The 19,329-nt window shown below is 49.6% G+C and overlaps 44 non-coding genes and 9 pseudogenes across 44 annotated transcripts; all 53 read right to left on the minus strand.

The window, feature by feature from the left end:
* Positions 1-101: 101 nt before the first annotated feature.
* On the minus strand, positions 102-220 carry LOC149759991 (5S ribosomal RNA). The gene has a single exon (XR_016409498.1). It is a non-coding gene; the product is annotated as a 5S ribosomal RNA (ribosomal RNA).
* Positions 221-466: 246 nt separating this feature from the next.
* LOC149759992 (5S ribosomal RNA) lies at positions 467-585 on the minus strand (annotated as a pseudogene).
* A 246-nt stretch (positions 586-831) lies between these two features.
* On the minus strand, positions 832-950 carry LOC149759993 (5S ribosomal RNA). The gene has a single exon (XR_016401764.1). It is a non-coding gene; the product is annotated as a 5S ribosomal RNA (ribosomal RNA).
* Positions 951-1,198: 248 nt separating this feature from the next.
* Positions 1,199-1,317, minus strand: LOC149759994 (5S ribosomal RNA). The gene has a single exon (XR_016401795.1). It is a non-coding gene; the product is annotated as a 5S ribosomal RNA (ribosomal RNA).
* Positions 1,318-1,563: 246 nt separating this feature from the next.
* On the minus strand, positions 1,564-1,682 carry LOC149759995 (5S ribosomal RNA). The gene has a single exon (XR_016400684.1). It is a non-coding gene; the product is annotated as a 5S ribosomal RNA (ribosomal RNA).
* Positions 1,683-1,928: 246 nt separating this feature from the next.
* LOC149759996 (5S ribosomal RNA) lies at positions 1,929-2,047 on the minus strand. Its single transcript, XR_016409499.1, has one exon. It is a non-coding gene; the product is annotated as a 5S ribosomal RNA (ribosomal RNA).
* A 247-nt stretch (positions 2,048-2,294) lies between these two features.
* LOC149759997 (5S ribosomal RNA) lies at positions 2,295-2,413 on the minus strand. The gene has a single exon (XR_016407309.1). It is a non-coding gene; the product is annotated as a 5S ribosomal RNA (ribosomal RNA).
* A 246-nt stretch (positions 2,414-2,659) lies between these two features.
* LOC149759998 (5S ribosomal RNA) lies at positions 2,660-2,778 on the minus strand. The gene has a single exon (XR_016409500.1). It is a non-coding gene; the product is annotated as a 5S ribosomal RNA (ribosomal RNA).
* Positions 2,779-3,024: 246 nt separating this feature from the next.
* LOC149759999 (5S ribosomal RNA) lies at positions 3,025-3,143 on the minus strand. Its single transcript, XR_016409501.1, has one exon. It is a non-coding gene; the product is annotated as a 5S ribosomal RNA (ribosomal RNA).
* Positions 3,144-3,389: 246 nt separating this feature from the next.
* Positions 3,390-3,508, minus strand: LOC149760000 (5S ribosomal RNA). The gene has a single exon (XR_016409502.1). It is a non-coding gene; the product is annotated as a 5S ribosomal RNA (ribosomal RNA).
* A 247-nt stretch (positions 3,509-3,755) lies between these two features.
* LOC149760001 (5S ribosomal RNA) lies at positions 3,756-3,874 on the minus strand. The gene has a single exon (XR_016407310.1). It is a non-coding gene; the product is annotated as a 5S ribosomal RNA (ribosomal RNA).
* A 246-nt stretch (positions 3,875-4,120) lies between these two features.
* On the minus strand, positions 4,121-4,239 carry LOC149760002 (5S ribosomal RNA). Its single transcript, XR_016409503.1, has one exon. It is a non-coding gene; the product is annotated as a 5S ribosomal RNA (ribosomal RNA).
* Positions 4,240-4,485: 246 nt separating this feature from the next.
* LOC149760003 (5S ribosomal RNA) lies at positions 4,486-4,604 on the minus strand. Its single transcript, XR_016409504.1, has one exon. It is a non-coding gene; the product is annotated as a 5S ribosomal RNA (ribosomal RNA).
* A 246-nt stretch (positions 4,605-4,850) lies between these two features.
* Positions 4,851-4,969, minus strand: LOC149760004 (5S ribosomal RNA; annotated as a pseudogene).
* Positions 4,970-5,215: 246 nt separating this feature from the next.
* On the minus strand, positions 5,216-5,334 carry LOC149760005 (5S ribosomal RNA). The gene has a single exon (XR_016409505.1). It is a non-coding gene; the product is annotated as a 5S ribosomal RNA (ribosomal RNA).
* Positions 5,335-5,582: 248 nt separating this feature from the next.
* Positions 5,583-5,701, minus strand: LOC149760006 (5S ribosomal RNA). The gene has a single exon (XR_016404109.1). It is a non-coding gene; the product is annotated as a 5S ribosomal RNA (ribosomal RNA).
* A 246-nt stretch (positions 5,702-5,947) lies between these two features.
* On the minus strand, positions 5,948-6,066 carry LOC149760007 (5S ribosomal RNA). The gene has a single exon (XR_016400685.1). It is a non-coding gene; the product is annotated as a 5S ribosomal RNA (ribosomal RNA).
* Positions 6,067-6,312: 246 nt separating this feature from the next.
* LOC149760008 (5S ribosomal RNA) lies at positions 6,313-6,431 on the minus strand. Its single transcript, XR_016409506.1, has one exon. It is a non-coding gene; the product is annotated as a 5S ribosomal RNA (ribosomal RNA).
* Positions 6,432-6,678: 247 nt separating this feature from the next.
* LOC149760009 (5S ribosomal RNA) lies at positions 6,679-6,797 on the minus strand. Its single transcript, XR_016408310.1, has one exon. It is a non-coding gene; the product is annotated as a 5S ribosomal RNA (ribosomal RNA).
* Positions 6,798-7,043: 246 nt separating this feature from the next.
* On the minus strand, positions 7,044-7,162 carry LOC149760010 (5S ribosomal RNA). The gene has a single exon (XR_016409508.1). It is a non-coding gene; the product is annotated as a 5S ribosomal RNA (ribosomal RNA).
* Positions 7,163-7,408: 246 nt separating this feature from the next.
* On the minus strand, positions 7,409-7,527 carry LOC149760011 (5S ribosomal RNA). The gene has a single exon (XR_016400436.1). It is a non-coding gene; the product is annotated as a 5S ribosomal RNA (ribosomal RNA).
* Positions 7,528-7,773: 246 nt separating this feature from the next.
* Positions 7,774-7,892, minus strand: LOC149760012 (5S ribosomal RNA; annotated as a pseudogene).
* A 246-nt stretch (positions 7,893-8,138) lies between these two features.
* Positions 8,139-8,257, minus strand: LOC149760013 (5S ribosomal RNA). Its single transcript, XR_016409509.1, has one exon. It is a non-coding gene; the product is annotated as a 5S ribosomal RNA (ribosomal RNA).
* A 248-nt stretch (positions 8,258-8,505) lies between these two features.
* On the minus strand, positions 8,506-8,624 carry LOC149760014 (5S ribosomal RNA). The gene has a single exon (XR_016401223.1). It is a non-coding gene; the product is annotated as a 5S ribosomal RNA (ribosomal RNA).
* A 246-nt stretch (positions 8,625-8,870) lies between these two features.
* LOC149760015 (5S ribosomal RNA) lies at positions 8,871-8,989 on the minus strand. The gene has a single exon (XR_016400686.1). It is a non-coding gene; the product is annotated as a 5S ribosomal RNA (ribosomal RNA).
* Positions 8,990-9,235: 246 nt separating this feature from the next.
* LOC149760016 (5S ribosomal RNA) lies at positions 9,236-9,354 on the minus strand. The gene has a single exon (XR_016409510.1). It is a non-coding gene; the product is annotated as a 5S ribosomal RNA (ribosomal RNA).
* Positions 9,355-9,601: 247 nt separating this feature from the next.
* Positions 9,602-9,720, minus strand: LOC149760017 (5S ribosomal RNA; annotated as a pseudogene).
* Positions 9,721-9,966: 246 nt separating this feature from the next.
* On the minus strand, positions 9,967-10,085 carry LOC149760018 (5S ribosomal RNA). Its single transcript, XR_016409511.1, has one exon. It is a non-coding gene; the product is annotated as a 5S ribosomal RNA (ribosomal RNA).
* A 246-nt stretch (positions 10,086-10,331) lies between these two features.
* LOC149760019 (5S ribosomal RNA) lies at positions 10,332-10,450 on the minus strand. Its single transcript, XR_016409512.1, has one exon. It is a non-coding gene; the product is annotated as a 5S ribosomal RNA (ribosomal RNA).
* A 246-nt stretch (positions 10,451-10,696) lies between these two features.
* Positions 10,697-10,815, minus strand: LOC149760020 (5S ribosomal RNA; annotated as a pseudogene).
* Positions 10,816-11,061: 246 nt separating this feature from the next.
* On the minus strand, positions 11,062-11,180 carry LOC149760021 (5S ribosomal RNA). The gene has a single exon (XR_016401765.1). It is a non-coding gene; the product is annotated as a 5S ribosomal RNA (ribosomal RNA).
* A 248-nt stretch (positions 11,181-11,428) lies between these two features.
* Positions 11,429-11,547, minus strand: LOC149760022 (5S ribosomal RNA). The gene has a single exon (XR_016401796.1). It is a non-coding gene; the product is annotated as a 5S ribosomal RNA (ribosomal RNA).
* Positions 11,548-11,793: 246 nt separating this feature from the next.
* Positions 11,794-11,912, minus strand: LOC149760023 (5S ribosomal RNA). The gene has a single exon (XR_016400688.1). It is a non-coding gene; the product is annotated as a 5S ribosomal RNA (ribosomal RNA).
* A 246-nt stretch (positions 11,913-12,158) lies between these two features.
* Positions 12,159-12,277, minus strand: LOC149760024 (5S ribosomal RNA). The gene has a single exon (XR_016409513.1). It is a non-coding gene; the product is annotated as a 5S ribosomal RNA (ribosomal RNA).
* Positions 12,278-12,524: 247 nt separating this feature from the next.
* Positions 12,525-12,643, minus strand: LOC149760025 (5S ribosomal RNA; annotated as a pseudogene).
* Positions 12,644-12,889: 246 nt separating this feature from the next.
* Positions 12,890-13,008, minus strand: LOC149760026 (5S ribosomal RNA). The gene has a single exon (XR_016409514.1). It is a non-coding gene; the product is annotated as a 5S ribosomal RNA (ribosomal RNA).
* A 246-nt stretch (positions 13,009-13,254) lies between these two features.
* LOC149760027 (5S ribosomal RNA) lies at positions 13,255-13,373 on the minus strand. The gene has a single exon (XR_016409515.1). It is a non-coding gene; the product is annotated as a 5S ribosomal RNA (ribosomal RNA).
* A 246-nt stretch (positions 13,374-13,619) lies between these two features.
* On the minus strand, positions 13,620-13,738 carry LOC149760028 (5S ribosomal RNA; annotated as a pseudogene).
* Positions 13,739-13,984: 246 nt separating this feature from the next.
* On the minus strand, positions 13,985-14,103 carry LOC149760029 (5S ribosomal RNA). The gene has a single exon (XR_016409516.1). It is a non-coding gene; the product is annotated as a 5S ribosomal RNA (ribosomal RNA).
* Positions 14,104-14,351: 248 nt separating this feature from the next.
* LOC149760030 (5S ribosomal RNA) lies at positions 14,352-14,470 on the minus strand. The gene has a single exon (XR_016412000.1). It is a non-coding gene; the product is annotated as a 5S ribosomal RNA (ribosomal RNA).
* A 246-nt stretch (positions 14,471-14,716) lies between these two features.
* On the minus strand, positions 14,717-14,835 carry LOC149760031 (5S ribosomal RNA). The gene has a single exon (XR_016409517.1). It is a non-coding gene; the product is annotated as a 5S ribosomal RNA (ribosomal RNA).
* Positions 14,836-15,081: 246 nt separating this feature from the next.
* On the minus strand, positions 15,082-15,200 carry LOC149760032 (5S ribosomal RNA). Its single transcript, XR_016409519.1, has one exon. It is a non-coding gene; the product is annotated as a 5S ribosomal RNA (ribosomal RNA).
* Positions 15,201-15,447: 247 nt separating this feature from the next.
* On the minus strand, positions 15,448-15,566 carry LOC149760033 (5S ribosomal RNA). The gene has a single exon (XR_016408599.1). It is a non-coding gene; the product is annotated as a 5S ribosomal RNA (ribosomal RNA).
* Positions 15,567-15,812: 246 nt separating this feature from the next.
* LOC149760034 (5S ribosomal RNA) lies at positions 15,813-15,931 on the minus strand. Its single transcript, XR_016409520.1, has one exon. It is a non-coding gene; the product is annotated as a 5S ribosomal RNA (ribosomal RNA).
* A 246-nt stretch (positions 15,932-16,177) lies between these two features.
* On the minus strand, positions 16,178-16,296 carry LOC149760035 (5S ribosomal RNA). Its single transcript, XR_016409521.1, has one exon. It is a non-coding gene; the product is annotated as a 5S ribosomal RNA (ribosomal RNA).
* A 247-nt stretch (positions 16,297-16,543) lies between these two features.
* On the minus strand, positions 16,544-16,662 carry LOC149760036 (5S ribosomal RNA). The gene has a single exon (XR_016408600.1). It is a non-coding gene; the product is annotated as a 5S ribosomal RNA (ribosomal RNA).
* A 246-nt stretch (positions 16,663-16,908) lies between these two features.
* LOC149760037 (5S ribosomal RNA) lies at positions 16,909-17,027 on the minus strand. The gene has a single exon (XR_016409522.1). It is a non-coding gene; the product is annotated as a 5S ribosomal RNA (ribosomal RNA).
* Positions 17,028-17,273: 246 nt separating this feature from the next.
* Positions 17,274-17,392, minus strand: LOC149760038 (5S ribosomal RNA). The gene has a single exon (XR_016409523.1). It is a non-coding gene; the product is annotated as a 5S ribosomal RNA (ribosomal RNA).
* Positions 17,393-17,639: 247 nt separating this feature from the next.
* LOC149760039 (5S ribosomal RNA) lies at positions 17,640-17,758 on the minus strand. The gene has a single exon (XR_016408602.1). It is a non-coding gene; the product is annotated as a 5S ribosomal RNA (ribosomal RNA).
* A 246-nt stretch (positions 17,759-18,004) lies between these two features.
* On the minus strand, positions 18,005-18,123 carry LOC149760040 (5S ribosomal RNA). Its single transcript, XR_016409524.1, has one exon. It is a non-coding gene; the product is annotated as a 5S ribosomal RNA (ribosomal RNA).
* Positions 18,124-18,369: 246 nt separating this feature from the next.
* Positions 18,370-18,488, minus strand: LOC149760041 (5S ribosomal RNA; annotated as a pseudogene).
* A 246-nt stretch (positions 18,489-18,734) lies between these two features.
* Positions 18,735-18,853, minus strand: LOC149760042 (5S ribosomal RNA). Its single transcript, XR_016406280.1, has one exon. It is a non-coding gene; the product is annotated as a 5S ribosomal RNA (ribosomal RNA).
* Positions 18,854-19,100: 247 nt separating this feature from the next.
* On the minus strand, positions 19,101-19,219 carry LOC149760043 (5S ribosomal RNA; annotated as a pseudogene).
* Positions 19,220-19,329: the final 110 nt, after the last annotated feature.

The raw sequence follows: 19,329 nt of genomic DNA on the forward strand, positions 1-19,329 counted from the left end.
TTATTTTCGGGGGAAAAAAATTATCCGAAGAGGAAAAGCCAAAAGCCGAAAAATAAAAAATAAATGTTATCAAAAAATAAAAAAGCGGGCAAAAAATAAAAGGGGTGCAACACGAGGACTTCCCAGGGGGTCACCCATCCTAGTACTACTCTCGCCCAAGCACGCTTAACTGCGGAGTTCTGATGGGATCCGGTGCATTAGTGCTGGTATGATCGCACCCATGACATGCCCTTCGAAACTCCCTTTTATGACAAAGCAGCAGACCTCGACGGCCCGAGACATTCGCGCTGCCGGGGCCGTTCTGGCGTAGGATTCAACGCGCTGTTCCGCTATGCGGCATGGCACCGCCAGTCTCCGGACTCAGTTTATTTTCGGGGGGAAAAAATTATCCGAAGAGGAAAAGCCAAAAGCCAAAAAATTAAAAATAAATATTATCAAAAAATAAAAAAGCAGGCAAAAAATAAAAAGGGTGCAACACGAGGGCTTCCCAGGGGGTCACCCATCCTAGTACTTCTCTCGCCCAAGCACGCCTAACTGCGGAGTTATGATGGGATCCGGTGCATTAGTGCTGGTATGATCGCACCCATGACATGCCCTTCGAAACTCCCTTTTATGACAAAGCAGCAGACCGCGACGGCCCGAGACATTCGCGCTGCCGGGGCCGTTCTGGCGTAGGATTCAACGCGCTGTTCCGCTATGCGGCATGGCACCGCGAGTCTCCGGACTCAGTTTATTTTCGGAGGAAAAAAATTATCCGAAGAGGAAAAGCCAAAAGCCGAAAAATTAAAAATAAATATTATCAAAAAATAAAAAAGCGGGCAAAAAATAAAAGGGGTGCAACACGAGGACTTCCCAGGGGGTCACCCATCCTAGTACTACTCTCGCCCAAGCACGCTTAACTGCGGAGTTCTGATGGGATCCGGTGCATTAGTGCTGGTATGATCGCACTCATGACATGCCCATCGAAACTCCCTTTTATGACAAAGCAGCAGACCTCGACGGCCCGAGACATTCGCGCCGCCGGGGCCGTTCTGGCGTAGGATTCAACGCGCTATTCCCGCTATGCGGCATGGCACCGCCAGTCTCCGGACTCAGTTTATTTTCGGGGGAAAAAAATTATCCGAAGAGGAAAAGCCAAAAGCCGAAAAATTAAAAATAAATATTATCAAAAAATAAAAAAGTGGAGAAAAAAATAAAAAGGGTGCAACACGAGGACTTCCCAGGGGGTCACCCATCCTAATACTACTCTCGCCCAAGCACGCTTAACTGCGGAGTTCTGATGGGATCCGGTGCATTAGTGCTGGTATGATCGCACCCATGACATGCCCTTCGAAACTCCCTTTTATGACAAAGCAGCAGACCTCGACGGCCCGAGACATTCGCGCTGCCGGGGCCGTTCTGGCGTAGGATTCAACGCGCTGTTCCGCTATGCGGCATGGCACCGCGAGTCTCCGGACTCAGTTTATTTTCGGGGGAAAAAAATTATCCGAAGAGGAAAAGCCAAAAGCCGAAAAATTAAAAATAAATATTATCAAAAAATAAAAAAGCGGGCAAAAAATAAAAGGGGTGCAACACGAGGACTTCCCAGGGGGTCACCCATCCTAGTACTACTCACGCCCAAGCACGCTTAACTGCGGAGTTCTGATGGGATCCGGTGCATTAGTGCTGGTATGACCGCACCCATGACATGCCCATCGAAACACCCTTTCATGACAAAGCAGCAGACCTCGACGGCCCGAGACATTCGCGCTGCCGGGGCCGTTCTGGCGTAGGATTCAATGCGCTGTTCCGCTATGCGGCATGGCACCGCGAGTCTCCGGACTCAGTTTATTTTCGAGGGAAAAAAATTATCCGAAGAGGAAAAGCCAAAAGCCAAAAAATTAAAAATAAATGTTATCAAAAAAGAAAAAAGCGGGCAAAAAATAAAAGGGGTGCAACACGAGGACTTCCCAGGGGGTCACCCATCCTAGTACTACTCTCGCCCAAGCACGCTTAACTGCGGAGTTCTGATGGGATCCGGTGCATTAGTGCTGGTATGATCGCACCCATGATATGCCCTTCGAAACTCCCTTTTATGACAAAGCAGCAGACCTCGACGGCCCGAGACATTCGCGCTGCCGGGGCCGTTCTGGCGTAGGATTCAACGCGCTGGTCCCGCTATGCGGCATGGCACCGCCAGTCTCCGGACCCAGTTTATTGTCGGGGGAAAAAAATTATCCGAAGAGGAAAATCCAAAAGCCAAAAAATTAAAAATAAATATTATCAAAAAATAAAAAAGCGGGCAAAAAATAAAAAGGGTGCAACATGAGGACTTCCCAGGGGGTCACCCATCCTAGTACTACTCTCGCCCAAGCACGCTTAACTGCGGAGTTCTGATAGGATCCGGTGCATTAGTGCTGGTATGATCGCACCCAAGACATGCCTTTCGAAACTCCCTTTTATGACAAAGTAGCAGACGTCGACGGCCCGAGACATTCGCGCTGCCGGGGCCGTTCAGGCGTAGGATTCAACACGCTGTTCCGCTATGCGGCATGGCACCGCCAGTCTACGGACTCAGTTTATTTTCGGGGGAAAAAAATTATCCGAAGAGGAAAAGCCAAAAGCCGAAAAATAAAAAATAAATGTTATCAAAAAATAAAAAAGCGGGCAAAAAATAAAAGGGGTGCAACACGAGGACTTCCCAGGGGGTCACCCATCCTAGTACTACTCTCGCCCAAGCACGCTTAACTGCGGAGTTCTGATGGGATCCGGTGCATTAGTGCTGGTATGATCGCACCCATGACATGCCCTTCGAAACTCCCTTTTATGACAAAGCAGCAGACCTCGACGGCCCGAGACATTCGCGCTGCCGGGGCCGTTCTGGCGTAGGACTCAACGCGCTGTTCCGCTATGCGGCATGGCACCGCCAGTCTCCGGACTCAATTTATTTTCGGGGGAAAAAAATTATCCGAAGAGGAAAAGCCAAAAGCCGAAAAATAAAAAATAAATGTTATCAAAAAATAAAAAAGCGGGCAAAAAATAAAAGGGGTGCAACACGAGGACTTCCCAGGGGGTCACCCATCCTAGTACTACTCTCGCCCAAGCACGCTTAACTGCGGAGTTCTGATGGGATCCGGTGCATTAGTGCTGGTATGATCGCACCCATGACATGCCCTTCGAAACTCCCTTTTATGACAAAGCAGCAGACCTCGACGGCCCGAGACATTCGCGCTGCCGGGGCCGTTCTGGCGTAGGATTCAACGCGCTGTTCCGCTATGCGGCATGGCACCGCGAGTCTCCGGACTCAGTTTATTTTCGAGGGAAAAAAATTATCCGAAGAGGAAAAGCCAAAAGCCAAAAAATTAAAAATAAATGTTATCAAAAAAGAAAAAAGCGGGCAAAAAATAAAAGGGGTGCAACACGAGGACTTCCCAGGGGGTCACCCATCCTAGTACTACTCTCGCCCAAGCACGCTTAACTGCGGAGTTCTGATGGGATCCGGTGCATTAGTGCTGGTATGATCGCACCCATGATATGCCCTTCGAAACTCCCTTTTATGACAAAGCAGCAGACCTCGACGGCCCGAGACATTCGCGCTGCCGGGGCCGTTCTGGCGTAGGATTCAACGCGCTGGTCCCGCTATGCGGCATGGCACCGCCAGTCTCCGGACCCAGTTTATTGTCGGGGGAAAAAAATTATCCGAAGAGGAAAAGCCAAAAGCCAAAAAATTAAAAATAAATATTATCAAAAAATAAAAAAGCGGGCAAAAAATAAAAAGGGTGCAACATGAGGACTTCCCAGGGGGTCACCCATCCTAGTACTACTCTCGCCCAAGCACGCTTAACTGCGGAGTTCTGATAGGATCCGGTGCATTAGTGCTGGTATGATCGCACCCAAGACATGCCCTTCGAAACTCCCTTTTATGACAAAGTAGCAGACCTCGACGGCCCGAGACATTCGCGCTGCCGGGGCCGTTCTGGCGTAGGATTCAACACGCTGTTCCGCTATGCGGCATGGCACCGCCAGTCTCCGGACTCAGTTTATTTTCGGGGGAAAAAAATTATCCGAAGAGGAAAAGCCAAAAGCCGAAAAATAAAAAATAAATGTTATCAAAAAATAAAAAAGCGGGCAAAAAATAAAAGGGGTGCAACACGAGGACTTCCCAGGGGGTCACCCATCCTAGTACTACTCTCGCCCAAGCACGCTTAACTGCGGAGTTCTGATGGGATCCGGTGCATTAGTGCTGGTATGATCGCACCCATGACATGCCCTTCGAAACTCCCTTTTATGACAAAGCAGCAGACCTCGACGGCCCGACACATTCGCGCTGCCGGGGCCGTTCTGGCGTAGGATTCAACGCGCTGTTCCGCTATGCGGCATGGCACCGCCAGTCTCCGGACTCAATTTATTTTCGGGGGAAAAAAATTATCCGAAGAGGAAAAGCCAAAAGCCGAAAAATAAAAAATAAATGTTATCAAAAAATAAAAAAGCGGGCAAAAAATAAAAGGGGTGCAACACGAGGACTTCCCAGGGGGTCACCCATCCTAGTACTACTCTCGCCCAAGCACGCTTAACTGCGGAGTTCTGATGGGATCCGGTGCATTAGTGCTGGTATGATCGCACCCATGACATGCCCTTCGAAACTCCCTTTTATGACAAAGCAGCAGACCTCGACGGCCCGAGACATTCGCGCTGCCGGGGCCGTTCTGGCGTAGGATTCAACGCGCTGTTCCGCTATGCGGCATGGCACCGCCAGTCTCCGGACTCAGTTTATTTTCGGGGGGAAAAAATTATCCGAAGAGGAAAAGCCAAAAGCCAAAAAATTAAAAATAAATATTATCAAAAAATAAAAAAGCAGGCAAAAAATAAAAAGGGTGCAACACGAGGACTTCCCAGGGGGTCACCCATCCTAGTACTTCTCTCGCCCAAGCACGCCTAACTGCGGAGTTATGATGGGATCCGGTGCATTAGTGCTGGTATGATCGCACCCATGACATGCCCTTCGAAACTCCCTTTTATGACAAAGCAGCAGACCGCGACGGCCCGAGACATTCGCGCTGCCGGGGCCGTTCTGGCGTAGGATTCAACACGCTGTTCCGCTATGCGGCATGGCACCGCGAGTCTCCGGACTCAGTTTATTTTCGGGGGAAAAAAATTATCCGAAGAGGAAAAGCCAAAAGCCGAAAAATTAAAAATAAATATTATCAAAAAATAAAAAAGCGGGCAAAAAATAAAAGGGGTGCAACACGAGGACTTCCCAGGGGGTCACCCATCCTAGTACTACTCTCGCCCAAGCACGCTTAACTGCGGAGTTCTGATGGGATCCGGTGCATTAGTGCTGGTATGATCGCACCCATGACATGCCCGTCGAAACTCCCTTTTATGACAAAGCAGCAGACCTCGACGGCCCGAGACATTCGCGCCGCCGGGGCCGTTCTGGCGTAGGATTCAACGCGCTATTCCCGCTATGCGGCATGGCACCGCCAGTCTCCGGACTCAGTTTATTTTCGGGGGAAAAAAATTATCCGAAGAGGAAAAGCCAAAAGCCGAAAAATTAAAAATAAATATTATCAAAAAATAAAAAAGTGGAGAAAAAAATAAAAAGGGTGCAACACGAGGACTTCCCAGGGGGTCACCCATCCTAGTACTACTCTCGCCCAAGCACGCCTAACTGCGGAGTTCTGATGGGATCCGGTGCATTAGTGCTGGTATGATCGCACCCATGACATGCCCTTCGAAACTCCCTTTTATGACAAAGCAGCAGACCTCGACGGCCCGAGACATTCGCGCTGCCGGGGCCGTTCTGGCGTAGGATTCAACGCGCTGTTCCGCTATGCGGCATGGCACCGCGAGTCTCCGGACTCAGTTTATTTTCGGGGGAAAAAAATTATCCGAAGAGGAAAAGCCAAAAGCCGAAAAATTAAAAATAAATATTATCAAAAAATAAAAAAGCGGGCAAAAAATAAAAGGGGTGCAACACGAGGACTTCCCAGGGGGTCACCCATCCTAGTACTACTCACGCCCAAGCACGCTTAACTGCGGAGTTCTGATGGGATCCGGTGCATTAGTGCTGGTATGACCGCACCCATGACATGCCAATCGAAACACCCTTTCATGACAAAGCAGCAGACCTCGACGGCCCGAGACATTCGCGCTGCCGGGGCCGTTCTGGCGTAGGATTCAATGCGCTGTTCCGCTATGCGGCATGGCACCGCGAGTCTCCGGACTCAGTTTATTTTCGAGGGAAAAAAATTATCCGAAGAGGAAAAGCCAAAAGCCAAAAAATTAAAAATAAATGTTATCAAAAAAGAAAAAAGCGGGCAAAAAATAAAAGGGGTGCAACACGAGGACTTCCCAGGGGGTCACCCATCCTAGTACTACTCTCGCCCAAGCACGCTTAACTGCGGAGTTCTGATGGGATCCGGTGCATTAGTGCTGGTATGATCGCACCCATGATATGCCCTTCGAAACTCCCTTTTATGACAAAGCAGCAGACCTCGACGGCCCGAGACATTCGCGCTGCCGGGGCCGTTCTGGCGTAGGATTCAACGCGCTGGTCCCGCTATGCGGCATGGCACCGCCAGTCTCCGGACCCAGTTTATTGTCGGGGGAAAAAAATTATCCGAAGAGGAAAAGCCAAAAGCCAAAAAATTAAAAATAAATATTATCAAAAAATAAAAAAGCGGGCAAAAAATAAAAAGGGTGCAACATGAGGACTTCCCAGGGGGTCACCCATCCTAGTACTACTCTCGCCCAAGCACGCTTAACTGCGGAGTTCTGATAGGATCCGGTGCATTAGTGCTAGTATGATCGCACCCAAGACATGCCCTTCGAAACTCCCTTTTATGACAAAGTAGCAGACCTCGACGGCCCGAGACATTCGCGCTGCCGGGGCCGTTCTGGCGTAGGATTCAACACGCTGTTCCGCTATGCGGCATGGCACCGCCAGTCTCCGGACTCAGTTTATTTTCGGGGAAAAAAAATTATCCGAAGAGGAAAAGCCAAAAGCCGAAAAATAAAAAATAAATGTTATCAAAAAATAAAAAAGCGGGCAAAAAATAAAAGGGGTGCAACACGAGGACTTCCCAGGGGGTCACCCATCCTAGTACTACTCTCGCCCAAGCACGCTTAACTGCGGAGTTCTGATGGGATCCGGTGCATTAGTGCTGGTATGATCGCACCCATGACATGCCCTTCGAAACTCCCTTTTATGACAAAGCAGCAGACCTCGACGGCCCGAGACATTCGCGCTGCCGGGGCCGTTCTGGCGTAGGATTCAACGCGCTGTTCCGCTATGCGGCATGGCACCGCCAGTCTCCGGACTCAATTTATTTTCGGGGGAAAAAAATTATCCGAAGAGGAAAAGCCAAAAGCCGAAAAATAAAAAATAAATGTTATCAAAAAATAAAAAAGCGGGCAAAAAATAAAAGGGGTGCAACACGAGGACTTCCCAGGGGGTCACCCATCCTAGTACTACTCTCGCCCAAGCACGCTTAACTGCGGAGTTCTGATGGGATCCGGTGCATTAGTGCTGGTATGATCACACCCATGACATGCCCTTCGAAACTCCCTTTTATGACAAAGCAGCAGACCTCGACGGCCCGAGACATTCGCGCTGCCGGGGCCGTTCTGGCGTAGGATTCAACGCGCTGTTCCGCTATGCGGCATGGCACCGCCAGTCTCCGGACTCAGTTTATTTTCGGGGGGAAAAAATTATCCGAAGAGGAAAAGCCAAAAGCCAAAAAATTAAAAATAAATATTATCAAAAAATAAAAAAGCAGGCAAAAAATAAAAAGGGTGCAACACGAGGACTTCCCAGGGGGTCACCCATCCTAGTACTTCTCTCGCCCAAGCACGCCTAACTGCGGAGTTATGATGGGATCCGGTGCATTAGTGCTGGTATGATCGCACCCATGACATGCCCTTCGAAACTCCCTTTTATGACAAAGCAGCAGACCGCGACGGCCCGAGACATTCGCGCTGCCGGGGCCGTTCTGGCGTAGGATTCAACGCGCTGTTCCGCTATGCGGCATGGCACCGCGAGTCTCCGGACTCAGTTTATTTTCGGGGGAAAAAAATTATCCGAAGAGGAAAAGCCAAAAGCCGAAAAATTAAAAATAAATATTATCAAAAAATAAAAAAGCGGGCAAAAAATAAAAGGGGTGCAACACGAGGACTTCCCAGGGGGTCACCCATCCTAGTACTACTCTCGCCCAAGCACGCTTAACTGCGGAGTTCTGATGGGATCCGGTGCATTAGTGCTGGTATGATCGCACCCATGACATGCCCATCGAAACTCCCTTTTATGACAAAGCAGCAGACCTCGACGGCCCGAGACATTCGCGCCGCCGGGGCCGTTCTGGCGTAGGATTCAACGCGCTATTCCCGCTATGCGGCATGGCACCGCCAGTCTCCGGACTCAGTTTATTTTCGGGGGAAAAAAATTATCCGAAGAGGAAAAGCCAAAAGCCGAAAAATTAAAAATAAATATTATCAAAAAATAAAAAAGTGGAGAAAAAAATAAAAAGGGTGCAACGCGAGGACTTCCCAGGGGGTCACCCATCCTAGTACTACTCTCGCCCAAGCACGCTTAACTGCGGAGTTCTGATGGGATCCGGTGCATTAGTGCTGGTATGATCGCACCCATGACATGCCCTTCGAAACTCCCTTTTATGACAAAGCAGCAGACCTCGACGGCCCGAGACATTCGCGCTGCCGGAGCCGTTCTGGCGTAGGATTCAACGCGCTGTTCCGCTATGCGGCATGGCACCGCGAGTCTCCGGACTCAGTTTATTTTCGGGGGAAAAAAATTATCCGAAGAGGAAAAGCCAAAAGCCGAAAAATTAAAAATAAATATTATCAAAAAATAAAAAAGCGGGCAAAAAATAAAAGGGGTGCAACACGAGGACTTCCCAGGGGGTCACCCATCCTAGTACTACTCACGCCCAAGCACGCTTAACTGCGGAGTTCTGATGGGATCCGGTGCATTAGTGCTGGTATGACCGCACCCATGACATGCCCATCGAAACACCCTTTCATGACAAAGCAGCAGACCTCGACGGCCCGAGACATTCGCGCTGCCGGGGCCGTTCTGGCGTAGGATTCAATGCGCTGTTCCGCTATGCGGCATGGCACCGCGAGTCTCCGGACTCAGTTTATTTTCGAGGGAAAAAAATTATCCGAAGAGGAAAAGCCAAAAGCCAAAAAATTAAAAATAAATGTTATCAAAAAAGAAAAAAGCGGGCAAAAAATAAAAGGGGTGCAACACGAGGACTTCCCAGGGGGTCACCCATCCTAGTACTACTCTCGCCCAAGCACGCTTAACTGCGGAGTTCTGATGGGATCCGGTGCATTAGTGCTGGTATGATCGCACCCATGATATGCCCTTCGAAACTCCCTTTTATGACAAAGCAGCAGACCTCGACGGCCCGAGACATTCGCGCTGCCGGGGCCGTTCTGGCGTAGGATTCAACGCGCTGGTCCCGCTATGCGGCATGGCACCGCCAGTCTCCGGACCCAGTTTATTGTCGGGGGAAAAAAATTATCCGAAGAGGAAAAGCCAAAAGCCAAAAAATTAAAAATAAATATTATCAAAAAATAAAAAAGCGGGCAAAAAATAAAAAGGGTGCAACATGAGGACTTCCCAGGGGGTCACCCATCCTAGTGCTACTCTCGCCCAAGCACGCTTAACTGCGGAGTTCTGATAGGATCCGGTGCATTAGTGCTGGTATGATCGCACCCAAGACATGCCCTTCGAAACTCCCTTTTATGACAAAGTAGCAGACCTCGACGGCCCGAGACATTCGCGCTGCCGGGGCCGTTCTGGCGTAGGATTCAACACGCTGTTCCGCTATGCGGCATGGCACCGCCAGTCTCCGGACTCAGTTTATTTTCGGGGGAAAAAAATTATCCGAAGAGGAAAAGCCAAAAGCCGAAAAATAAAAAATAAATGTTATCAAAAAATAAAAAAGCGGGCAAAAAATAAAAGGGGTGCAACACGAGGACTTCCCAGGGGGTCACCCATCCTAGTACTACTCTCGCCCAAGCACGCTTAACTGCGGAGTTCTGATGGGATCCGGTGCATTAGTGCTGGTATGATCGCACCCATGACATGCCCTTCGAAACTCCCTTTTATGACAAAGCAGCAGACCTCGACGGCCCGAGACATTCGCGCTGCCGGGGCCGTTCTGGCGTAGGATTCAACGCGCTGTTCCGCTATGCGGCATGGCACCGCCAGTCTCCGGACTCAATTTATTTTCGGGGGAAAAAAATTATCCGAAGAGGAAAAGCCAAAAGCCGAAAAATAAAAAATAAATGTTATCAAAAAATAAAAAAGCGGGCAAAAAATAAAAGGGGTGCAACACGAGGACTTCCCAGGGGGTCACCCATCCTAGTACTACTCTCGCCCAAGCACGCTTAACTGCGGAGTTCTGATGGGATCCGGTGCATTAGTGCTGGTATGATCGCACCCATGACATGCCCTTCGAAACTCCCTTTTATGACAAAGCAGCAGACCTCGACGGCCCGAGACATTCGCGCTGCCGGGGCCGTTCTGGCGTAGGATTCAACGCGCTGTTCCGCTATGCGGCATGGCACCGCCAGTCTCCGGACTCAGTTTATTTTCGGGGGGAAAAAATTATCCGAAGAGGAAAAGCCAAAAGCCAAAAAATTAAAAATAAATATTATCAAAAAATAAAAAAGCAGGCAAAAAATAAAAAGGGTGCAACACGAGGGCTTCCCAGGGGGTCACCCATCCTAGTACTTCTCTCGCCCAAGCACGCCTAACTGCGGAGTTATGATGGGATCCGGTGCATTAGTGCTGGTATGATCGCACCCATGACATGCCCTTCGAAACTCCCTTTTATGACAAAGCAGCAGACCGCGACGGCCCGAGACATTCGCGCTGCCGGGGCCGTTCTGGCGTAGGATTCAACGCGCTGTTCCGCTATGCGGCATGGCACCGCGAGTCTCCGGACTCAGTTTATTTTCGGAGGAAAAAAATTATCCGAAGAGGAAAAGCCAAAAGCCGAAAAATTAAAAATAAATATTATCAAAAAATAAAAAAGCGGGCAAAAAATAAAAGGGGTGCAACACGAGGACTTCCCAGGGGGTCACCCATCCTAGTACTACTCTCGCCCAAGCACGCTTAACTGCGGAGTTCTGATGGGATCCGGTGCATTAGTGCTGGTATGATCGCACTCATGACATGCCCATCGAAACTCCCTTTTATGACAAAGCAGCAGACCTCGACGGCCCGAGACATTCGCGCCGCCGGGGCCGTTCTGGCGTAGGATTCAACGCGCTATTCCCGCTATGCGGCATGGCACCGCCAGTCTCCGGACTCAGTTTATTTTCGGGGAAAAAAAATTATCCGAAGAGGAAAAGCCAAAAGCCGAAAAATTAAAAATAAATATTATCAAAAAATAAAAAAGTGGAGAAAAAAATAAAAAGGGTGCAACACGAGGACTTCCCAGGGGGTCACCCATCCTAATACTACTCTCGCCCAAGCACGCTTAACTGCGGAGTTCTGATGGGATCCGGTGCATTAGTGCTGGTATGATCGCACCCATGACATGCCCTTCGAAACTCCCTTTTATGACAAAGCAGCAGACCTCGACGGCCCGAGACATTCGCGCTGCCGGGGCCGTTCTGGCGTAGGATTCAACGCGCTGTTCCGCTATGCGGCATGGCACCGCGAGTCTCCGGACTCAGTTTATTTTCGGGGGAAAAAAATTATCCGAAGAGGAAAAGCCAAAAGCCGAAAAATTAAAAATAAATATTATCAAAAAATAAAAAAGCGGGCAAAAAATAAAAGGGGTGCAACACGAGGACTTCCCAGGGGGTCACCCATCCTAGTACTACTCACGCCCAAGCACGCTTAACTGCGGAGTTCTGATGGGATCCGGTGCATTAGTGCTGGTATGACCGCACCCATGACATGCCCATCGAAACACCCTTTCATGACAAAGCAGCAGACCTCGACGGCCCGAGACATTCGCGCTGCCGGGGCCGTTCTGGCGTAGGATTCAATGCGCTGTTCCGCTATGCGGCATGGCACCGCGAGTCTCCGGACTCAGTTTATTTTCGAGGGAAAAAAATTATCCGAAGAGGAAAAGCCAAAAGCCAAAAAATTAAAAATAAATGTTATCAAAAAAGAAAAAAGCGGGCAAAAAATAAAAGGGGTGCAACACGAGGACTTCCCAGGGGGTCACCCATCCTAGTACTACTCTCGCCCAAGCACGCTTAACTGCGGAGTTCTGATGGGATCCGGTGCATTAGTGCTGGTATGATCGCACCCATGATATGCCCTTCGAAACTCCCTTTTATGACAAAGCAGCAGACCTCGACGGCCCGAGACATTCGCGCTGCCGGGGCCGTTCTGGCGTAGGATTCAACGCGCTGGTCCCGCTATGCGGCATGGCACCGCCAGTCTCCGGACCCAGTTTATTGTCGGGGGAAAAAAATTATCCGAAGAGGAAAATCCAAAAGCCAAAAAATTAAAAATAAATATTATCAAAAAATAAAAAAGCGGGCAAAAAATAAAAAGGGTGCAACATGAGGACTTCCCAGGGGGTCACCCATCCTAGTACTACTCTCGCCCAAGCACGCTTAACTGCGGACTTCTGATAGGATCCGGTGCATTAGTGCTGGTATGATCGCACCCAAGACATGCCTTTCGAAACTCCCTTTTATGACAAAGTAGCAGACGTCGACGGCCCGAGACATTCGCGCTGCCGGGGCCGTTCAGGCGTAGGATTCAACACGCTGTTCCGCTATGCGGCATGGCACCGCCAGTCTCCGGACTCAGTTTATTTTCGGGGGAAAAAAATTATCCGAAGAGGAAAAGCCAAAAGCCGAAAAATAAAAAATAAATGTTATCAAAAAATAAAAAAGCGGGCAAAAAATAAAAGGGGTGCAACACGAGGACTTCCCAGGGGGTCACCCATCCTAGTACTACTCTCGCCCAAGCACGCTTAACTGCGGAGTTCTGATGGGATCCGGTGCATTAGTGCTGGTATGATCGCACCCATGACATGCCCTTCGAAACTCCCTTTTATGACAAAGCAGCAGACCTCGACGGCCCGAGACATTCGCGCTGCCGGGGCCGTTCTGGCGTAGGACTCAACGCGCTGTTCCGCTATGCGGCATGGCACCGCCAGTCTCCGGACTCAATTTATTTTCGGGGGAAAAAAATTATCCGAAGAGGAAAAGCCAAAAGCCGAAAAATAAAAAATAAATGTTATCAAAAAATAAAAAAGCGGGCAAAAAATAAAAGGGGTGCAACACGAGGACTTCCCAGGGGGTCACCCATCCTAGTACTACTCTCGCCCAAGCACGCTTAACTGCGGAGTTCTGATGGGATCCGGTGCATTAGTGCTGGTATGATCGCACCCATGACATGCCCTTCGAAACTCCCTTTTATGACAAAGCAGCAGACCTCGACGGCCCGAGACATTCGCGCTGCCGGGGCCGTTCTGGCGTAGGATTCAACGCGCTGTTCCGCTATGCGGCATGGCACCGCCAGTCTCCGGACTCAGTTTATTTTCGGGGGGAAAAAATTATCCGAAGAGGAAAAGCCAAAAGCCAAAAAATTAAAAATAAATATTATCAAAAAATAAAAAAGCAGGCAAAAAATAAAAAGGGTGCAACACGAGGACTTCCCAGGGGGTCACCCATCCTAGTACTTCTCTCGCCCAAGCACGCCTAACTGCGGAGTTATGATGGGATCCGGTGCATTAGTGCTGGTATGATCGCACCCATGACATGCCCTTCGAAACTCCCTTTTATGACAAAGCAGCAGACCGCGACGGCCCGAGACATTCGCGCTGCCGGGGCCGTTCTGGCGTAGGATTCAACGCGCTGTTCCGCTATGCGGCATGGCACCGCGAGTCTCCGGACTCAGTTTATTTTCGGGGGAAAAAAATTATCCGAAGAGGAAAAGCCAAAAGCCGAAAAATTAAAAATAAATATTATCAAAAAATAAAAAAGCGGGCAAAAAATAAAAGGGGTGCAACACGAGGACTTCCCAGGGGGTCACCCATCCTAGTACTACTCTCGCCCAAGCACGCTTAACTGCGGAGTTCTGATGGGATCCGGTGCATTAGTGCTGGTATGATCGCACCCATGACATGCCCATCGAAACTCCCTTTTATGACAAAGCAGCAGACCTCGACGGCCCGAGACATTCGCGCCGCCGGGGCCGTTCTGGCGTAGGATTCAACGCGCTATTCCCGCTATGCGGCATGGCACCGCCAGTCTCCGGACTCAGTTTATTTTCGGGGGAAAAAAATTATCCGAAGAGGAAAAGCCAAAAGCCGAAAAATTAAAAATAAATATTATCAAAAAATAAAAAAGTGGAGAAAAAAATAAAAAGGGTGCAACACGAGGACTTCCCAGGGGGTCACCCATCCTAGTACTACTCTCGCCCAAGCACGCTTAACTGCGGAGTTCTGATGGGATCCGGTGCATTAGTGCTGGTATGATCGCACCCATGACATGCCCTTCGAAACTCCCTTTTATGACAAAGCAGCAGACCTCGACGGCCCGAGACATTCGCGCTGCCGGGGCCGTTCTGGCGTAGGATTCAACGCGCTGTTCCGCTATGCGGCATGGCACCGCGAGTCTCCGGACTCAGTTTATTTTCGGGGGAAAAAAATTATCCGAAGAGGAAAAGCCAAAAGCCGAAAAATTAAAAATAAATATTATCAAAAAATAAAAAAGCGGGCAAAAAATAAAAGGGGTGCAACACGAGGACTTCCCAGGGGGTCACCCATCCTAGTACTACTCTCGCCCAAGCACGCTTAACTGCGGAGTTCTGATGGGATCCGGTGCATTAGTGCTGGTATGATCGCACCCATGACATGCCCATCGAAACACCCTTTTATGACAAAGCAGCAGACCTCGACGGCCCGAGACATTCGCGCTGCCGGGGCCGTTCTGGCGTAGGATTCAATGCGCTGTTCCGCTATGCGGCATGGCACCGCGAGTCTCCGGACTCAGTTTATTTTCGAGGGAAAAAAATTATCCGAAGAGGAAAAGCCAAAAGCCAAAAAATTAAAAATAAATGTTATCAAAAAAGAAAAAAGCGGGCAAAAAATAAAAGGGGTGCAACACGAGGACTTCCCAGGGGGTCACCCATCCTAGTACTACTCTCGCCCAAGCACGCTTAACTGCGGAGTTCTGATGGGATCCGGTGCATTAGTGCTGGTATGATCGCACCCATGACGTGCCCTTCGAAACTCCCTTTTATGACAAAGCAGCAGACCTCGACGGCCCGAGACATTCGCGCTGCCGGGGCCGTTCTGGCGTAGGATTCAACGCGCTGGTCCCGCTATGCGGCATGGCACCGCCAGTCTCCGGACCCAGTTTATTGTCGGGGGGAAAAAATTATCCAAAGAGGAAAAGCCAAAAGCCAAAAAATTAAAAATAAATATTATCAAAAAATAAAAAAGCGGGCAAAAAATAAAAAGGGTGCAACATGAGGACTTCCCAGGGGGTCACCCATCCTAGTACTACTCTCGCCCAAGCACGCTTAACTGCGGAGCTCTGATAGGATCCGGTGCATTAGTGCTGGTATGATCGCACCCAAGACATGCCCTTCGAAACTCCCTTTTATGACAAAGTAGCAGACCTCGACGGCCCGAGACATTCGCGCTGCCGGGGCCGTTCTGGCGTAGGATTCAACACGCTGTTCCGCTATGCGGCATGGCACCGCCAGTCTCCGGACTCAGTTTATTTTCGGGGGAAAAAAATTATCCGAAGAGGAAAAGCCAAAAGCCGAAAAATTAAAAATAAATATTATCAAAAAATAAAAAAGCGGGCAAAAAATAAAAGGGGTGCAACACGAGGACTTCCCAGGGGGTCACCCATCCTAGTACTACTCTCGCCCAAGCACGCTTAACTGCGGAGTTCTGATGGGATCCGGTGCATTAGTGCTGGTATGATCGCACCCATGACATGCCCATCGAAACACCCTTTTATGACAAAGCAGCAGACCTCGACGGCCCGAGACATTCGCGCTGCCGGGGCCGTTCTGGCGTAGGATTCAATGCGCTGTTCCGCTATGCGGCATGGCACCGCGAGTCTCCGGACTCAGTTTATTTTCGAGGGAAAAAAATTATCCGAAGAGGAAAAGCCAAAAGCCAAAAAATTAAAAATAAATGTTATCAAAAAAGAAAAAAGCGGGCAAAAAATAAAAGGGGTGCAACACGAGGACTTCCCAGGGGGTCACCCATCCTAGTACTACTCTCGCCCAAGCACGCTTAACTGCGGAGTTCTGATGGGATCCGGTGCATTAGTGCTGGTATGATCGCACCCATGACATGCCCTTCGAAACTCCCTTTTATGACAAAGCAGCAGACCTCGACGGCCCGAGACATTCGCGCTGCCGGGGCCGTTCTGGCGTAGGATTCAACGCGCTGGTCCCGCTATGCGGCATGGCACCGCCAGTCTCCGGACCCAGTTTATTGTCGGGGGGAAAAAATTATCCAAAGAGGAAAAGCCAAAAGCCAAAAAATTAAAAATAAATATTATCAAAAAATAAAAAAGCGGGCAAAAAATAAAAAGGGTGCAACATGAGGACTTCCCAGGGGGTCACCCATCCTAGTACTACTCTCGCCCAAGCACGCTTAACTGCGGAGCTCTGATAGGATCCGGTGCATTAGTGCTGGTATGATCGCACCCAAGACATGCCCTTCGAAACTCCCTTTTATGACAAAGTAGCAGACCTCGACGGCCCGAGACATTCGCGCTGCCGGGGCCGTTCTGGCGTAGGATTCAACACGCTGTTCCGCTATGCGGCATGGCACCGCCAGTCTCCGGACTCAGTTTATTTTCGGGGGAAAAAAATTATCCGAAGAGGAAAAGCCAAAAGCCGAAAAATTAAAAATAAATATTATCAAAAAATAAAAAAGCGGGCAAAAAATAAAAGGGGTGCAACACGAGGACTTCCCAGGGGGTCACCCATCCTAGTACTACTCTCGCCCAAGCACGCTTAACTGCGGAGTTCTGATGGGATCCGGTGCATTAGTGCTGGTATGATCGCACCCATGACATGCCCATCGAAACACCCTTTTATGACAAAGCAGCAGACCTCGACGGCCCGAGACATTCGCGCTGCCGGGGCCGTTCTGGCGTAGGATTCAATGCGCTGTTCCGCTATGCGGCATGGCACCGCGAGTCTCCGGACTCAGTTTATTTTCGAGGGAAAAAAATTATCCGAAGAGGAAAAGCCAAAAGCCAAAAAATTAAAAATAAATGTTATCAAAAAAGAAAAAAGCGGGCAAAAAATAAAAGGGGTGCAACACGAGGACTTCCCAGGGGGTCACCCATCCTAGTACTACTCTCGCCCAAGCACGCTTAACTGCGGAGTTCTGATGGGATCCGGTGCATTAGTGCTGGTATGATCGCACCCATGACATGCCCTTCGAAACTCCCTTTTATGACAAAGCAGCAGACCTCGACGGCCCGAGACATTCGCGCTGCCGGGGCCGTTCTGGCGTAGGATTCAACGCGCTGGTCCCGCTATGCGGCATGGCACCGCCAGTCTCCGGACCCAGTTTATTGTCGGGGGGAAAAAATTATCCAAAGAGGAAAAGCCAAAAGCCAAAAAATTAAAAATAAATATTATCAAAAAATAAAAAAGCGGGCAAAAAATAAAAAGGGTGCAACATGAGGACTTCCCAGGGGGTCACCCATCCTAGTACTACTCTCGCCCAAGCACGCTTAACTGCGGAGCTCTGATAGGATCCGGTGCATTAGTGCTGGTATGATCGCACCCAAGACATGCCCTTCGAAACTCCCTTTTATGACAAAGTAGCAGACCTCGACGGCCCGAGACATTCGCGCTGCCGGGGCCGTTCTGGCGTAGGATTCAACACGCTGTTCCGCTATGCGGCATGGCACCGCCAGTCTCCGGACTCAGTTTATTTTCGGGGGAAAAAAATTATCCGAAGAGGAAAAGCCAAAAGCCGAAAAATAAAAAATAAATGTTATCAAAAAATAAAAAAGCGGGCAAAAAATAAAAGGGGTGCAACACGAGGACTTCCCAGGGGGTCACCCATCCTAGTACTACTCTCGCCCAAGCACGCTTAACTGCGGAGTTCTGATGGGATCCGGTGCATTAGTGCTGGTATGATCGCACCCATGACATGCCCTTCGAAACTCCCTTTTATGACAAAGCAGCAGACCTCGACGGCCCGAGACATTCGCGCTGCCGGGGCCGTTCTGGCGTAGGATTCAACGCGCTGTTCCGCTATGCGGCATGGCACCGCCAGTCTCCGGACTCAGTTTATTTTCGGGGGGAAAAAATTATCCGAAGAGGAAAAGCCAAAAGCCAAAAAATTAAAAATAAATATTATCAAAAAATAAAAAAGCGGGCAAAAAATAAAAAGGGTGCAACACGAGGACTTCCCAGGGGGTCACCCATCCTAGTACTTCTCTCGCCCAAGCACGCCTAACTGCGGAGTTATGATGGGATCCGGTGCATTAGTGCTGGTATGATCGCACCCATGACATGCCCTTCGAAACTCCCTTTTATGACAAAGCAGCAGACCGCGACGGCCCGAGACATTCACGCTGCCGGGGCCGTTCTGGCGTAGGATTCAACGCGCTGTTCCGCTATGCGGCATGGCACCGCGAGTCTCCGGACTCAGTTTATTTTCGGGGGAAAAAAATTATCCGAAGAGGAAAAGCCAAAAGCCGAAAAATTAAAAATAAATATTATCAAAAAATAAAAAAGCGGGCAAAAAATAAAAGGGGTGCAACACGAGGACTTCCCAGGGGGTCACCCATCCTAGTACTACTCTCGCCCAAGCACGCTTAACTGCGGAGTTCTGATGGGATCCGGTGCATTAGTGCTGGTATGATCACCCCTATGACATGCCCATCGAAACTCCCTTTTATGACAAAGCAGCAGACCTCGACGGCCCGAGACATTCGCGCCGCCGGGGCCGTTCTGGCGTAGGATTCAACGCGCTATTCCCGCTATGCGGCATGGCACCGCCAGTCTCCGGACTCAGTTTATTTTCGGGGGAAAAAAATTATCCGAAGAGGAAAAGCCAAAAGCCGAAAAATTAAAAATAAATATTATCAAAAAATAAAAAAGCGGGCAAAAAATAAAAAGGGTGCAACACGAGGACTTCCCAGGGGGTCACCCATCCTAGTACTTCTCTCGCCCAAGCACGCCTAACTGCGGAGTTATGATGGGATCCGGTGCATTAGTGCAGGTATGATCGCACCCATGACATGCCCTTCGAAACTCCCTTTTATGACAAAGCAGCAGACCGCGACGGCCCGAGACATTCACGCTGCCGGGGCCGTTCTGGCGTAGGATTCAACGCGCTGTTCCGC

This window comes from Phoenix dactylifera, chromosome 4 (assembly GCF_051530095.1).
Source record: "Phoenix dactylifera cultivar Ajwa chromosome 4, Ajwa_hap1_PhDact_Kaust_v1.1, whole genome shotgun sequence".
NCBI lineage: Eukaryota > Viridiplantae > Streptophyta > Magnoliopsida > Arecales > Arecaceae > Phoenix > Phoenix dactylifera.